The following is an 18,082-nucleotide window of genomic DNA, read 5'->3' on the forward strand; positions in this document are numbered from 1 at the left end:
TCTTGCATGTTGAAATTATAGAATGCATTAGTTGTAGCATGACCATACTAAGAAATTTTATTGGGCATGAATGGATTCAGACTGGTGTCCACCTGTTAGCACTGGTGTAACCATCAAAAAAAAAATCTAACTTTCAGGCAGTTGGGCATTTACTTAGGTCGAGCCTCGAGTAATAAATAATAATCATCTGGCTCAAGCTTCTTACATTTTGGGACTGTTTTAGGATTCAATCAAAATTCAAAGAGTTTAGCTCCAGGATAACCTATTCTTGAGTTATACTGGATAACAACGATTTATCATAGAAATCATCTTAATGGTACTGAATAACTTCAGACTAATTTAAAAATCTCTCTGGTTATGACTTAACCAGAATTTCACTGACCGAATCCAATTGTAGGTCAATGCGTGAAAGTTGGATTTTGAAACATCAACCTAATTTAAAATAATTAATGACTCTCTCTCTCTCTATAAGAAAGTATATTAAATTGTGTATTTTTTTAAGAATATGGAATAATATATGAATAATTTGAAAATTGATATTATTAAAATAATAGCAAATAAATAAAAAAATAGGAAATTCCCTAAAAAGAAAATCAAGAAAAGCTTAAAAATTATAATTATGTCTATTAAAATATCACCACATTGGAATAATAGCAAATACATATGTATTGTTTTAGATCCACTATCCAAGCCATAAGTCTTGAAGCACGTATAGCTAATTCCATTTTTATTTGACTCAACAGATTAAATTAGGTTTTATTTGTAATTAAATAACCCACTTTGCTTAAAAGAATTAAGACCAAAACCAATGCAATGCCTTAAAAGCTTTTTTAAGGTTGTTTAATTATTTGAGTTAGAGAACTAAAATTAGATTTGATTTGTAATTAAATAATCCACTTTGGAAGGAGTATAAATACAAATTTGTAGCTTATTTTGTTTGATTGCAGTACAAATGAAGTAAATTAAAACATGAAATGAAATAAAGTAAAATTCAAAATAAAATTAAACAAAAATTAACATTTTTTACATTTGCACTCCCATGCATTTGTACAAATATAAATAAATTTGCACTGCAACCAAACACAGCCTAAAGAGTTAATGACCCTCCAATCATCCCATTGACAAAAGCAAACTAGCAACCGTACCATACAAGAGCAACAATTGATGTTAGCTGCTAGTCCGAGAGTGTCAACTTCATCCAGCATTATGGATTTCCAAAGAAGAAGGTAATTACAGAATAACACCCTATATTTTGGGTAGTAATACTTAGCCCTCGGAACTTTTATTTGCGATAAAAGCATATGGTGCTAAAAGTTAATGGGGGATTTGTCACAATTGCAAATTCAGGGGGTTAAATATCACTACCCCCAAAGTATATGGTGCTAATCTGTAATTTACCAGAAAAAGATGAGAGCAGACATGAACCAAGGAAACACTAAGAAGTAAGAATCACAGACTTGACCGGAGGGAGTTAAGGAGATTTGGTTAAACTTGCAATGTCAACAATAACAAGAACAGAGAGATTGTCTTGATTTCATTGGCAGTCGATCAAGGTATAAGAGAGTGGGTAGCAATTCAAATTTAAGTTCAAATGTACAGATTATGGAAAGCAACTAGGTTGGGACGACAATAGAAGGTTCGAAGTTGGTGGCAGGTTTAGATATGAATTCGAGCATGCATGCCGGTAGCAAGGTTTGTGGGGATAGAGTGGAGTTCAGATTTCCTTCTTACAGAATCTTCCACACGCCTTCCTCGCAACAGTCACATCATCAACATCTTTTGTACTTGTATGTTTTTATTCATGGCGAGATGTTCCCAATGCATGGGCAAGTGTTGTGAGGTAGGTATGAGGAAGAGTCAATAAAATGGCAATCCTTCTAAACACTATTTGAGAGAAATTGAAAGCAGCCTTGGCCCATCGAACTCTTATTCAAATGTTGAAAATCTGGAATCAGTGGAAAGAGATATTTAAGGCTGCTAGAATGAAAATAAATTTTAACTAGAGGTGACCTTTGCGATGCAGAGGCTGCTGTTTAAAAATGTATTTTTAAGAGAAGAAATGAAGTAACAATGATTCACCAAAGTTTTTATATATTTTTAATATTTTAAAGTTTATTTTTTAATTATTTATTGAGCTTCAAACTTTCTCCTTTTTATATAGTTTACATATTATGACAAGTACATAAATCAATTGCTTAGCATGAGAACCAATTGACGGTGGCTTAGTCGATTAGATTCTCTACTTGTAGCAAAGAACTAGGATCAAATCCCACAGCCACTAGGGTTTGGGGGATGGTTTAGCCCCTACTGTTTAATTGTATAAAGCTAAAAAAAATGTGTTTATCATGAGATCAATAACTAAGTTAAAAAAGGGCAGGCCAATGCATGAGACTCCCACCAATGCAGGGTCATGAGAGGGACAGATGTACACAACTTTACCCCTGCACATACAGAGGTTATTTCCAAGAATAACCAAGTTAATGAAAAACAAAATAAAAATTAAACTGACGAAGATAACTGAAGGATCATATTAGGTGTTTTCTTACTGCATTTTATTATTAAACCAGAACAATACATGAAACAAATCTACGTTAAATTGACAAAAAGAGAGGGAAAAACTCATGACCATGGAAAGGAGCAATGGTTTCTTTAGATCGACTTTTATATAAGAAGAAGATTGGTTCACTTCATGTCTTGGTGAGAAAATTCAGGTTATAACATTAGTTTGGGTACAAGATAAGGTTCATATTTAGGTTGGCCCTTAACCTAATTTACCTTGTATGGATTTTCCTACCTTTCTTTTCCTTTCCCTACTTTTTCTTTCAAACCAGACATAAGCCTAAAGGAAGGGATTCCTAGGGATGAAGGTGGAAATCCTCTCAAGGAAGGGAGGTGGATTCGAGAGGTTTGTTGGTATTGATTCTAAGAAGGAGGTGGATAAAGAAATTATAATCAATTATAGTGATAAGACAATTGTTGATGAAAATGAGGTTTGATGAAATCCATGTAGGAATGCAGGTGGAGGTGAAGAGTGCAAGGGAAATCTTTTATGGATCTATTGGGAGTTTCCTAGAGAATTCCACTTTAAACTTGATGTTGATGGTGCTTGCCATGGAAATCCGTGTGAAAATGCAGGTGGAGGCATTGTGAGGGATAGCAATGGTATTTTTTCTCTTAGCTTTCATAATGGCTGAATTCCTAGTTCTCATGGTGGGTTATCTATATATTAATGGCATAACTGAGATTGAGGTGGAGAGTGATAATAAGACTTAGGTTGAGATTTTGCTTCAGAAGGCCTCTTGTCCTTGGAATATTACCTTTTCTTAAGAAATATCAAGGATATGTGCAATTTATTGAGGATTAAATTCTCTCAGAAGGAAATAGATGTGCAGAATTTCTGGGGACATGGGAATTATAAAAAAGAGATTTCAGATTTTTAACACAATTCAAGATATTCCTCGAGACCTTAGAAATTTGTTGAGGGAAGACTATATGAAGATTCCTGTCTTACGTATTGATTAATGTATTTTCTTCTTAGCCTTTTTTTTTTGCTTCTTTAATGCTTGTGGGCTAGGTTGATAGTGTAAGAAGTGTACTCTTTTGTTGGGTTTTGGGGCAAAGCAGGCTACATCCTCCCCTGTATTATTATACCTTCTTTTTAAAGTTGGTTGACTAATAAATTTCTAAGGTTGCTGCCCTTCACTTGAAGTAAATTTTGGAGATTTGGTTAAGGTTTGGCTAAAGAGGAAAACCATGGTGTCAATGACGAGTCTGAAATCCAAGAACCAAATGTATTAGTTGGGGAGTGAACATGGGTATGCAACTTAGTAAGAGTATGGGATTACTCTTCTTCAGAGGGGAAGAATGAGCCCAAGAGATACTCTTAAGGTGTGGAATATTGTCGCTGCTATATTTGTTGTGTTGGTTCCCTTTTGTATCTTCATTCTTTTTCCTTTTATAAAATGTATTTTTACCATCCAAACAAAACCATATTCTAAAGGTGAGAATTAGCACGATTGCTATAGGCTAATACTTGGCGATCATTCCTGCCTCACTATAGTAGTTACCCAGCATGGCCCGAGCAAGCTAGGAATGGGACCCATCACAAGCCTGGGCCCGTGGCTCATGGGCTTTGGGCCTAACTAAGCCCAAAAAACAAAAATTCAAAGTAACTATAAAAAATAATGAAAAGTTGGAGGAAAAAATGACAAATTCAACCATTGCAACAATAATTTGAGGGAAAAAAACTTAAAATTTTATTCTATATGAATAATCAATTCATACATTAAAAATATAAAATGATTAAATGGCATGTCAGGTCATGCCAGGCCGTGCCAAAAACCCTTGACCTAGGCGCCCAGCCTGACCCCAAGGGTCATGTTGTGCCTGGCACAACCTACCACTATAGTCAAAGGGTTGTGCCAATCTACAGATAGGGGTGAGCATTCGGTTAAAAACCAAATCGAATAAATCAAAATTTTAAAAACCGAACTAAAAAAATAAAAACCAAAACTGAAATTTAGAAAAACTGAATTCAGTTATTTCGGTTAAAACTGAGTTTTAATAATATATACTCTACTACATATTATAGCATATAATATATATTATATATTATAAAATATACATTGTGGAATCAAATTTCAGTATTTTATATATTAATGTATAAATATATAATATATTATATGTTACATATTATATATTGTATATTACATATAATAATAAAAAGTTTGGTTAATCAAAATTCTAGTTCTAAAAAATGAACTGAAAACCGAATTAGCCAAAAACCGAATTAACCGAACCAATTTAACCAAAATTTTCAGTTCAATTTTTCAGTTTTAACCGAATAGTGCTCACCCCTACCTGCAGACAGCCTGGCCTGTTTTACACCTCTAAATCTAGGATTAGAGGGTTTCGGGTTTGGTGTTAGTCCTATTATTCTTCTACTTTAGATAAAGGGTCCTATTCTTCTGTTTTAAATAAAGAGTCCCATTCTTCTACATGTATAAAATGGTTTTACTTAATTACAAAAGTTCTAATACAATGCAAAAAATGAATGTTTTTTATGTGTGTTAAATATTGATATCAAACAATTACATTAAGGGTAAATTGTTGAAACCTCCCCTAAAGTTTCTAACCATTGCTAAAACCTCCCCTAAAGTTTGGTAATTGCAATCACCTCTCTTGAACTTTTTCAAACTTCAAATAGACCCCCTCTATTAGAATCCTCTAATAAAAGGCATGAAAATGTCCAAAATACCAATGAAATTACTATTGAGTATGGTTTCTAAAGAAAGAAAAAACAATACAAACTTTATAAACAACAAAAAAAAAGAGAATTTAAAGTTGCAGCTTTACCTTTGAGCAATTGATATGAATGGTAAATTTGGAAAATAAATCTATTTAACAAAAGAGATTGAAAGGGTTTGGGCTAGCCATTCATATGAGGTGAAAACTTAGAAAATAAGCATTTTGATCAAAAGTAATAGTATGGGCATTTTGGACATTTTTCATGCCCCTTTTTAAAGTATTCCAACAAAGGGAATCTACTTGCAACTATATAAGAAAGTTCAGGGGAGGTGATTGCAATTATCAAATTTCAAGGGAATTTTTGCAACAAACAAAAACTTCAGAGGAGGTAATTGCAATTAGCAAACTTTAGAGGAGGCTTTAGCAATAAACAAAAACATCAGATAAGTTTCAAAATTTTACCCTTACATTAAATACCTTTGATGTTAAAAACTTTAGGCACAGTACAGATACAAATATGTAAATTGAAAAACCTTATATTTTATATTATTTTGTATGTATTTTCAAACTGAGCCATAATAACATTGAACATAGCAATTACAACGGGTCACTATCATTGTTTCACATTTTTTATTCATATTTTTTTGCCTACTTATAACGCATCCCAAATGTTTCAAGACTTACACTTGATAATGGGTGTCAAATAAAATTCGTATTGTACCTATCAAAAAGAAAAGAAAAAAAAAAACATTCGTACTGGGTAGGGACCCTTTACTACTATAAGGAAGACATTTTGATTTTAATATAAAATATTTGTGTGTACCTTCTTTGTGGCCAAGTTGTCTAGACAAGACAGGGTTTTAATATAAAACATTTGTGTGTACCTTCTTTGTGGCCCAAGTTGTGAGATAACGACGGTATTGTTGGCATGGTTTTTAAAAACGAACTGATGATCGAATCAGTCAGGGGCTCAGTTATTGGTTTAAACGGTTAATTGACCGGTTCAATGATTTATTGATCAAAATCAACAATTTTGAGGAAAAAAATGATTTTAGAAAAAAACGGAATTGACCAAGTAACCAATTCCCGGTTTTTCCGATCTGACCGTCCGGTCCGATCCGGTTTTGAAAACCATGATTGTTGGCATCACATACGTCTACAATATAATTGAAATTTAAAGATGGGTTCTCATACATAGAGAATATATAGTGTACAGACCAATGCTCCTTAATCACTGAACGCGCGCTTTCAGTTGATTAGCAAGTGTTTTCATGTCCACTAGATTTCGTGAATTTGGAAATTTTTTTACACCTGTCAGAATGTTTATTAATTATTTATTAAATTTATTTACAAAGTTGTGCCTAGCTATTAGATCTGGGCCCAATAATCATTAATGACTGTTGAATTATACTTTTTCTTCTCATGGGATGAAATATTCCCTTGTATTTAAACGGGTAGGGGTAGTTGTAGGAGAGACTTGTAGGGCTGGCTGTTCACGGGTCGGATTAAGGCGGTTTACTAGTTTTTTTTTTAATGGATCCGATCTAGTCGGATTATCTAAAGATTAAATCAAAATCGATCCTCTATTAAGCAAAATTAATCTGGTCGGTTTAGATTAATTTGGATTGGTTTTGGTTTAAATATATAAATTTCTGAAATATATATTTCAGCTTTAAATAAATATATATTTCAAAAATATACATATGTATATAATATTTCAGAAGATATTTCTTGAAAATATATTTAAAACTGAAATATACATTTCAGAAATATATATATATATATATATATATAAAACCAATATATATATAATTGAAATATACATATTATATATAATAGTTCAGAGAGAATATATTTATTAGAAATACATTTAAAACCAAAATATATATTTCGAAAATATACATATTATATATAATATTTCAGTGAGAGTATATTTATAGATAGCTCGATTCGGTTCAGTTTATCCATCTTTACAACCTGAAACCGACCAGTGGTGAAGAAAAACCGGCCAAATCAAGTTGGGTCAGGCCAGGTTGGTCGGTTTGGTCGGTTCGAAATTATTTGTAAATAGCCCTGGAGACTTGGATCAGTTCCTATTGTCACTAGGGTCAGGGGCTTAGTAGGTGTTTGGCATCAGTGTTGGGTATGTGGGTTGTAAACACCACTAATGGTGCTTATTTTTTGTTTGGAATCAATGTTGTTACATAGGTTGTTTTCTGAGAAAATAGCACTGGTTTTGGTTGGTACTAGTGCCAACAACAATGCTTTCAACATGGTCTATATTATCCAACATTCAAGATGATGCCACATCATTGCACTGCCGGCAACAATACACTATTTTCTCAAAAAATATTGAATATTATGGCATTGATCCATGCCATACTTTCCCGATTTCTAAGGTGTGGTTTGGAGCAATATTTTTTATAAAAAAAAAATACCAAATAAGAGGACATTGTTTCAAGCATCACTTTCTCTAATGTGATGCCTACGTGACACTGTTTTCTCAAAAAACTGATTCGATACCAAATACCCACTTAGATGTTAAGCTTTTAGGTAATATATGGTGTCCTAATCTCGTGGGCATATGTATAAGAGCCCTAAGATTTATGTATGTAACAGGATGGTCTTGAGACGGCGGTCACAGCAACAAAAACAAATAAATAAATAACAGAATGGATCAACAAATTAAGAACAGGAAGAGACTCCACTATATATATGCAAAAGAATAGAAAAATACATTTACACTAGCTATGAATTATGAAACACTATTAGCCACCCGGCCAGAGCGGATGCTTTGGAGAGCATACTTTATTTTCTATCGTAAGGCCCTTAATTAAAGAACTTCAATTAAAGAGGAAGAATCGAAGGACGCACACATTCATCATTAATCCTAAGAACAAGACTCTTTCCACACTTTTTTCCATTCTTTAATTCTATAATATTCTTGGACTTTTCTGAAAGAATAATATTATCTCATCATCATCAGTTTTCCGATACATAAACTGATCAATCATATCAGACCAGTCTACATGCATACCTTAAGATTCTAGCTACACCCTTTCAGTCACCTTCACCACCAATCCATTCTTCGTATGCAGAACCATTGATGGCATTGGGAAGATATCATGGCCGTTCAAGACCTCAATATGGAAGTTGAACAGTACAGTAGCAGCAGCAGCCTTCATCTGAGTAAACGCCATGTTCTTCCCTGGGCAAGACCTTGGCCCAACTATGAAGGAGAACAGCTTCGACAAGGTCTCCTGGTTCAGTTTCCCGTCGGCATCAATCCATCTCTCCGGCTTGTATTCTCCATAGTCCTTACCCCATACGTAGTCCATCCTTCCCATGGCGTACATTGAAATCAGAATCTGCATTCCTGGCTTCACGACTGTACCGTCAGGGAGCACATCTTTTCTAACGACACCTCTTCGTGTGATGGGGAGTGGAGGGCATAACCTCAATGACTCGCACAAGGCTGCGTGCAGGTAGACCAGTTCCTTCAAATCTTCTGGATCGAACACCAATGGCCCCTCCACTCTGCTCATACCATTCTTTTCATTCTTCTTCCTCGACATTACGTCGTTTAGTTCTTCCAATATCTTTGCCTCCACTCGAGGGTTTGTAGAAACGAACCAGAAGAACCAACTGAGGGACGTACCAGTTGTATCTCGTCCGGCGAAAAGGAAACTCAACGCCGTATCTCTGAGGAAAACATCATCATCCTTGGCAGTGGATAACTGTTTAATATTATGTCGTCCTTTCGACAGTGCAGTGATGTACATGGTTATTAAATCACTTCCATGTTCTCCTCTACGCAATTCTTCCTTCTTCAACGCAACCTGTTCTGATAAGATGCGGTCTATGGTTTTCCGAGCGTCAGCTAGCTTCTTCTCGCTTCCGAGCTTCAACCAGCCCAGAACCTTCCACCAGAGCTTAGGCATTACGTGCCGATAGAAAACCCCCTCCGTTCCGTCGTCTATGGCTTCGGCGAGTTCGTTAGGCGGAAGGTTCACGGAGAGATGATTGGAGTTTCTCCCGAAGACGACCATGAACATGTTATCAAACGCGAATCTCATGAAAACATCTTCCAAATCCACGACGGACTCATGTTTAGCGGCGTGCACCAACAAGGGGAGGAGTCCGTCCTCCACAACCGTCCGGCTAACTCTGGCTACGAAGTTTCTGAAGTCCTTCGACGCAAAGTTGACGTTTGCCATCCTCCTCTGCTCGCGCCAGAGGTCATAGTCGACGTTGAAGATGCCATCTCCGAGTATGTTGAAGGCCTCGATCAACTCGGGGCCTTTGGGAAAATTGGCGAAGTTGGTCTTGAGCATGTACTCCACGTTACGAGGGTCGCATGTGAAGAGTATGTCCAAGCGCCCAAACACCGGTCCTCTTCCCTCAATTGTGCTGCCGAACTTGTTGGCAATCTCGACGGTCCAACTGTGAATCCGGTGGGCGTTCAGGAGCAGAGTAGGAAGAACGTCGAGGATGGGCCAGCGCAGCGATATTTCGTTCTTGTGTTTCCGGTACCATCTGATGGACAGAAAACAGACAAGTGCAAGCAAAAATTCAGGCCATCTGTTCAGGTTTCGTGAGAGGAAGGTTAGAATGGTCTGAAGCTCCATGTCTTCGGTCGTATACGTTTCTTTGGCGATTAAACTGAGTGTCGATGTCTGGTCCGAGTAGCCAGCCAGAGCTTTATAGCTGCTTTGGGGGTTGTTCTAATTTCTAAAAGCTTCTCTAGGCTCTATCTCTAGCTTTTCAAATGGCACAAGCACATGAGCTGTCCTATTTAAGTCCACTGCAGGCCGCTCTCAAAATATATGTCAACAGAAAGTGGGTCGTTGTGGGTTGCAATCTGATGTTTTATCATGGTTCGGGTCTTTGGGAAACCGAAACCCGATCCACAGCTGACCCGACAGAAACGTTTCGATGCAGGTTAGTGCAAGGTTTTTAAAATCGGACGGACAGGGAACTATTCTGGTTCGGTTTTTGGGTCAAACGGTCCGATCGTCCAATCCGAATGGACGATCGACTCTGACAAAAAAAATAAAAAATTAAAAGCAAAGACAGCAAAAAATCATTATCCAGGTCAATGGTTCGATCACCTGGATTAACAATTCGTTCGCTAAATCAACATCTTTGACCAAATCAACGAATGAGCGATTCCTAATTTTTCCAATCCAACCATCCGGTCCTGCCCGATTTTAAAAGCCATAAACCAGTGGCCAGATCTTCCGAGTTGAGTTGAGTTGAGTTGTCTATTTTGGTTACATCTTAACTAGCTTCTTGAGTCAAATTAAGAAACTGCAATATTAATTTTAATTACTCAAAATAAGAAAAAAGAATTTATAAATGTTCCACACTTGATTGTTAGCCTATGTGTAAGGAATCCTGACGTGTTCTGAGGATGGTGTGAGGATAAATTTTATTAGGACCAAATCCGGTCTCTCATTGTTCAACCCAAAAAAGAATTCTAGTAGACCTTCTTTTAATAGTCTTTTTCAGAAGCAGCTCAATCAAAGCTTCTGCCCTACCAAATGGGGTCCTGGGTATCAACCCTTTTATTAACAATATGGGCCACATGGGTCTATGGCTCTTGTACTAAAATACTTTAATTAATCACAAAAAAATAATATTCTTCGTATATCTTATGATGTTTCTTTTCAATCCAAAATGTCGAGTTTGTAGAAAACTTTCTTTCCTTCTATCAAGTAGGTATTTATGTTTCTTCACGTGAATGTAACGTGAAGAGCTTTGATCAATCAAAATCCATCCGTGAATTTTGATAAATACCATCTGATTGGTTATTACATATATGATATTGGTCGGTGATCGAAATTGGGGCAAGGCCCCCTCAATGGGGAATCTCCAAATTTCCCTTGCCCAATCATCTAAAAATATATTAAATTTTAAGGATACTTTAGAAAATAGGATTATAGAAATTTTAAAATATTTTAAAAATGAGATAATGGGATCCCAGGATTTTAGGAATTTAAATGATAAGAATGTTTAAAAATAATAATATTAAATAAATAAATATTTTAATAATTTATCATCAAGTTTGGAACAAATTCAAAAAAATATATATATAAATTATTAGCTCAGAAAGCTAATAATTTAATAAATCCAATTGTCTCAAACAAACTTATTATTCCTTAAATGGTTGATAAAGCATGGGTAGTTTTCCGGTATTCATTTCCTCATGTTTCCTCCATAACTTCCAGCTTGGTTAGCCGTCCTTATCACCTATGTTAGGTGAATTGACATACAGTTTTACATTTTGATCTTTTATTTAATACCAAAAAAAATCATTGCAATTAACTAATTAAAAAGTAAAATTTAAGTTCACCATGGAAAAAAATGAGTTACCTTCTTAATCACTTAGATTGTACAGAGAGATATCACCATCTCGTGAGGCCTCATAAATACAAATGGGTGCAATAATTTCTATATATTCATGTTCATATCATCAAGCTTTTATTAAATGGACTGGGCCCAGTTCAATCCAATGAATATACTCTGAACCATTTTGGACTATTTCATATTTAATGTCTGGACGATTTAAATTGGTTTTAATTTAGACTGAATCCAACTCAAACGTGGTCTATTAACACCTGTATTATTGTCTTTTATCAATGGATCAGATAGTGGTTCAATTTTACCAAATTCAGTATAAATCTATTACAGATAGACCGGATTCAATCCAATTCAATAAATATTATTAAGTCTGGACTGGTCCCATTCAACTTGTCTTATTAGTCCATCCAATCCATTCAAATTGAATTTGGTTTGGATGGAGCCCAACCCAAAACCAGTCCATTGACACCCGTACCCCAGTATATAGTACGGATCTCCTTAATTGTGCCCATAGATGGTAGAAAACCAGCCAGACGTCTACCTGCTTTTTTTATTGCCTCAGTGTTGTACAATCCACAAATCTCAAAGTAAAAAATGTGACTCTACTCGAGCCACGACGAAATACCAATCCTCTACTCCTCTGTCGTCTCGCGTATCCCATGACACCTGCCTTTACGATGCTATTCATCAATACACACACATGAACTCCACAACGATCACCCTTTAATTTCAACCAAAATCTCTTACTCTGAAAACAGGATGAGCAATAGGGTTTTGTTGTTCATCTTTTGAATTGACGTTTCCAGCTTTCCTATAACAGCGAGATCGAAAGAGATGGCTTATTCCTTGACGTGCATGTTTTTGGTAATACGTACCGAATTTACTTTTACGTTTACATAAAAGCCAGAAAAGTTTTTAAAATCGTACTGGATAGAAAACCGTTCTAGGTCCGATTTCTAGGTTAAACAGTCCGACTGTCTGATCTGAATCAATGATCTATTTTAATAAAAAAATAAAAAATTATTGTCTGATTCGACGGTTCAACCATATTTATTAATCAAATTAATAATTTGTTGCTAAAAAGCAATCTTAAGGTAAAACAGAACTAGGGTCAAGTCCCGATTTTTCCAGTCCGGCCATCCGGACCGATTTTGAAAACACTGGGGGATATCATTTTCCAAAAACTTAATGTCATTTAACGGTATTTTCGGTTGCACTCTCTGTTGTATAATTGTCTTGCGCTCGAGAAAATTTAATAAAGAAAATTCATTTGCACCTGGCCCGTTATTGTACTGCAGCAGGGCATACCGTCGGTCAAACTCATGGCTGCTACAAATTCAAAAAATGCATATTTGCCTATTTGGTGATGCATTTGCATCAACGACCAGTAGCATTTAGCATTAGAGGCCGAATGCCCTTTTGGAAATTCATATTTTCAGCATTCAATAGCTTATAGCTTTACCCCCTCGGTTTGGTTGCATGTGAAATGAAGGCTCAGTTTGGAAGGAGGACAAATACAAATTCCACTTTATATATTTGTATCGAAAAAGTACAGATAGATTCAACGCAGATTTCTGATTTTTATTGTAGAATTATAAACATTCAAAATGATGACAATTCACATTCTATACACCAATGCTCATCCATGAATTGGTATCAATTCCAAGCTGATACCTATCCCAACAGTACTTTCGGTCTATAAAATCTTCATTCTCCCTATTTGTATTTGTACTTCTTCCAAACTGAGTCAAAGTAATTAAAATGATTCTTTTTACATGGACAATGCTATTTTCCCCTATGTAGGTGCATATAAAAGGGCCATGGAAGAAGTTTTATATTATCAAAATCTGTCTTGTAGCTGAAGGAAAATGACATTATTCTTTTAATTTTTTAGGATTCATTTGATTGGCAGTTAGAATCGAAATATTTGGAATGGTCTATTTAGTTGAGACAAAAATCAAATTATCAGAATTGAAATTTATTGAAATAGGATTTCATTCCCAAGGGATGAAAAAGAAATGATGATTTAATTCCCTCAAATGGTGGCATGTTATTTTCACAAAAATAAAAATAAAAATAAAAAAGGGAATAGGATTACAATTCCACCCAATGAAACAGTTGGAATCGGAAAGAGCCCCAATCCCGATTCCAGACCCTTATTCTTGCAAATCAAACAAGAATTGTCCATCCGTATATTCCTCAATTACTAAATTTTACTAATTAATTAAGCTTTTCTCCTGCCAAATAAAACCAAACATTCATTTGCTTGATTCTACCTTCAACCAAACAAGCCTCAAAGCTGAACGCTGAAAAGGTTCTAATATGGAATCTCTTTAGCATTCAGTCCATAGTTTGGCAAGTCTTTTGAGAAGATCTTCTTGTAGCTTGACAGTCAAAAGACGCATTGAGTTTTTGACATAAGATTTGGGCAGCCTGAAGACCATTTGACAGATGTGCATCTTTCCGTACAAAATTAAAACACGAAAGACACAAGAAGTTTCATTTGGAGCTTCCCAAAATCAGTTCAAAATGGACTTCTCATGTCTTTTCGGCATCCCATCTTTTAGCAACTAAATCTTCCGCGTACCAAATAGAAATAGACCGATTTTCAGCCTTCCCAAATTGTAAACAACCAAAAGACCATAAAAAAACACACAAAATGAGCCTTTAATAAATCAAGGGAGATCATTGACGTATTCTACATTTCACTTTTATCTTCTATTTATCAAAAGCCAACTTACAACATTTTAACCCAAAAAATCAAATTTTGAGCCGTTAATGTTACTCACAAAAAAACTCAATCAAAAGTGTGACAGACATACATGAAGTGAACACATAACTAATTTTAGATGGTCCCCTGGCTAGACCTCCTGTCAGATGAACACTCTAGATTTATCACATTAAGTGGCAGAAATAAGAGTAAGCCCAATTATAGAAACATTTTTTTCTCCTTTTTGTTGTTATTGTATTTACTTTTTTCTTTACAACATAAAAAAAAAGTGGCAGTGGATCTATACATTACAATTATACCAGTTCTACTCTTTTAGAGGAATCTTTTCAAATTCTTTTCTTCAATCGTTTAGAGGAATCTTTTCCATTTTACTCATTTAGAGTTGTATTACCAGCACATGATACCAAATACCCTTCCCCTCCAATACACAGCACATCAATGCAGCGGCTACAATATTTGCAAAAACAAAAAAAAAAAAAAAAATAGTTTCATTAATCACTGTGGTTCAGTTTGGAATGGTTTTAAAAAATGACCCAGAAATGGAATCGTTCTGGCCACCAGTTTTTGGGTCAATGGTCTGACCGTACGATTCGAATAGAAGCCCGTTTAACAAAAATAAATAAAAAAAACGGCCAAAAACTGTTGAATGATTCAGCAGTTCAATGGTTTGACCGCCCAGGTCAATGGATTGTTGACTTCTTCAATAGTTTTTTGCCAAAGATCTGGTTTGGAGTAAAACAGAATTGACTGCCTAGACGGTTCTCAGGCCAAACGGTCCGACCATCTGGATCAACGATGGTTTGAAAACCATAAGTTTGGTTGCAAACTTGCAGTGTAGTTTCATTGCAAATAGGCCGAATGAAAATTCTAGTTTTACTTTGGGTATCGATAAGACCCTCAAGATCACACTTGGTTCTGCTTAAGTTGTTAATTACCTATTTAGGCTGTGTTTGGTTGCAATGCAAATAAATTTGCACTACTACAAAACTAAGTCAAGGCAAATGATTTGAATATAAATTCTGACCTATTTTTGTTTTAAATATTAGTTTATTTTGTTGGATTGCAATACAAATGAAATAAATTAAGACATGGAGCAGAATAAAATAAAACCCAAAACAAAATTAAATGAGAATTTGCATTTTTTTCATTTACACTCCCATGCATTTGTACTAATGCAAATACATTTGTACTGCAACCAAACATAACCTTATTAGTGGATGTTTATACTTTATAGATGATCACCAGATTCACCACCATGTCAAAAGGCTGTTATTAAGGCCATGTTTGGTTGCAATGCAAATAAATTTGCACTGATGCAAAATTATGACCGTACAAATGATTTGAATGTAAATTTTGACCTATTTTTGTTTCAAATTTTAGCTTGTCTTGTTTGATTGTAGTACAAATGAAGCAAATTAATACATGAAGTAAAATAAATAAAACATAAAAAAATAAATGAGAATTTGCATTTTTTTATTTGCACTCCCATGCATTTGTACTAATGCAAATAAAATTTCACTGCAACTAAATACAGCCTAAGGCTCAGTTTGGAAAAAAAAACCAATATAAATACATACAAAATAATATAAAATACAATTACTCCTTCCAAACTGAGCCTAAATAACCATAAACAATTAATGCCTGGTTACACAACGTACTATAGGTAGATGGCCGACCTCCCCCATCATTTAAGATGTTGAAAACCAAGTTTACCCGTTCCCACACATTTATTGTACATTTTACATAAATGACTCTTTTCTTTTACGGCAATCAATACGGGTGTCTTTGATCCAGCAGAAGAATTCATCAAAATTTAGCAGCATTTGTTCCGAATCTCTTGATATGTACGTTTAAAGCTTGAATAAAAATCTGTAGAAAGTTATTTCTACACTTCAGAAACATTTGATGAGTTATTAGTTGAACAAGTTGCAATGGAGATTTTCTGGAATAAAAATCCATGCAAACATAATGAGATCAAGCATGGGAATTTGGGATTAGCTTTTTCCATAAAGCGTGCCCCACATGCGCCCCACACCACATCATCCCCCATACTTGTAGAGTTGTGCCCCATGAGGGGGTGCCATACAACGTCTCACAATACATTCTTGCCGTGTATTGAGAGTATCTTCTTCAATAATAGTATCAGACCCAATGATGTCATCTTTGAGAGATGTTCCCAAGAATATAATGTGGGACGTTGTGGGGCGCAAATGTGAACTCATACTTGTAATGGGGAGTGTTTCCAATCTATAATTGGGGTTTGTTGTGAATTTGCATTATGTGGGGCATTGATGCAAATTCAGATCAGCATGGTGAAGGTGCCAGCTAGCTAGACGGTAAAGTTTCTAGCTGATTGTAGGGGAGATCTTATTGGGGTCAAATCTCACCTTCACCTGAATTGGAGGGATCTAAGGGTTTGGGGAAGAATGCCCCCTCTTGTGTAGTTCATTACCTAAAACTAAAAAATAAAATAAAATAAAAAAGCCCTGAAACCATAGCATCTCAGGAATATTCCCTCTGAATTAGTACAGTAAATATTCCCCTCATGCTGCTGGATGTTGTATTTTCAGGATATTTACACAATTAAAAGATAAGAAAATTTGTGGTTTAAGGCTATGTTTGGTTTGAAGGAAAAGGTAAAGGAAGGGAAACATAGGGAAATCCATACAAGATTTGTAAAGGTTTCCCTACATTTCTCTTCCTTTCCCTACTTTTTCCATCAAACCAAATACAGCCTAATAGTCAAATTATTCGATTGGGTTTGAATGTAAGTACAAAATTGTTAAAGATAAGATGAGTCCTATGGTTTATGTTTAAGCAAAAACACCCAGGTTGCTCTTGAATAGTCATCCATTATTGCCAAGAAATATGAGGCACCAGAGAGATAAGGGGTAAGATAGTCCCCCCAAATGTCACAACAATCTGAATTTGAAGACTTCACTTGCAATTCAGGAATGAAGGAAAGTCGATCACAGGAGATATGTCCAAGGTGTACATTTCACATTCATGGATCTGTGGTGGCTGATGTAGTGTGAAAGGCTGATGGAGAATCATGACTTGAGAGCATGTACAGGCCATTGTGAAACTTACCCACTCCAATCAACTTCTTGTGGGTCAGGTCTTGTATGACACAAAAGTGGGAATGAAGAGCACCGCACAATTAATTCATTGTGGCAGTTAGTTTACTAACTGAAATTAAATTGCAATGGAAATCTGGGAGATATAGCACATCTGCTAATTCAAGACATGGTGATATCTACACTACTCCTTGAGACTCTATTGGTACCAATGTACCATCACTACAAGAAAAAAGGGTTATAGTGACAGATTTAATCTGTCACTATAAACCTATAGTGACGAATAAATGACGAAATTTCGTCCATCACTACAAGTTGTGTTATTATAGCTTATAGTGTCGGACTATAGAGTCTTCCTATAGTGACGGATTTTAAAATTCGTCACTAATTTTGCACTTATAGTGACAGTTATTTTTGACACTATAGAGTCTTCCTATAGTGACAAATAATACATGATCGCCATTATAGACATTTATACTGACGGTTCTCTCCATCACTATATTAAATTTAAAGCATTTATAGTGACGCTTTTATCTGTCATTATATTGGACTTTGTATCTCTATAGTAATAATTTTGTCGATCACTATATTAAGTTTTGAATCTCTATAGTGATGATTTTGTTTGTTACTAAATTGGGTTTTGGGTTAAATCTATAATGACAAC

General features: G+C 35.3%; 1 pseudogene across 1 annotated transcript; it reads right to left on the reverse strand.

Annotated features, from left to right (window-relative positions):
* Positions 1 to 8,134: 8,134 nt before the first annotated feature.
* Positions 8,135 to 10,022, reverse strand: LOC104609490 (alkane hydroxylase MAH1 pseudogene; annotated as a pseudogene). The gene has a single exon (XR_016076474.1). The product of XR_016076474.1 is annotated as an alkane hydroxylase MAH1 pseudogene (transcript).
* Between the last annotated feature and the right edge of the window lie 8,060 nt (positions 10,023 to 18,082).

This window comes from Nelumbo nucifera, chromosome 5, assembly GCF_055504915.1.
Source record: "Nelumbo nucifera cultivar China Antique chromosome 5, China Antique-T2T, whole genome shotgun sequence".
In the NCBI taxonomy this organism is placed as follows: domain Eukaryota; kingdom Viridiplantae; phylum Streptophyta; class Magnoliopsida; order Proteales; family Nelumbonaceae; genus Nelumbo; species Nelumbo nucifera.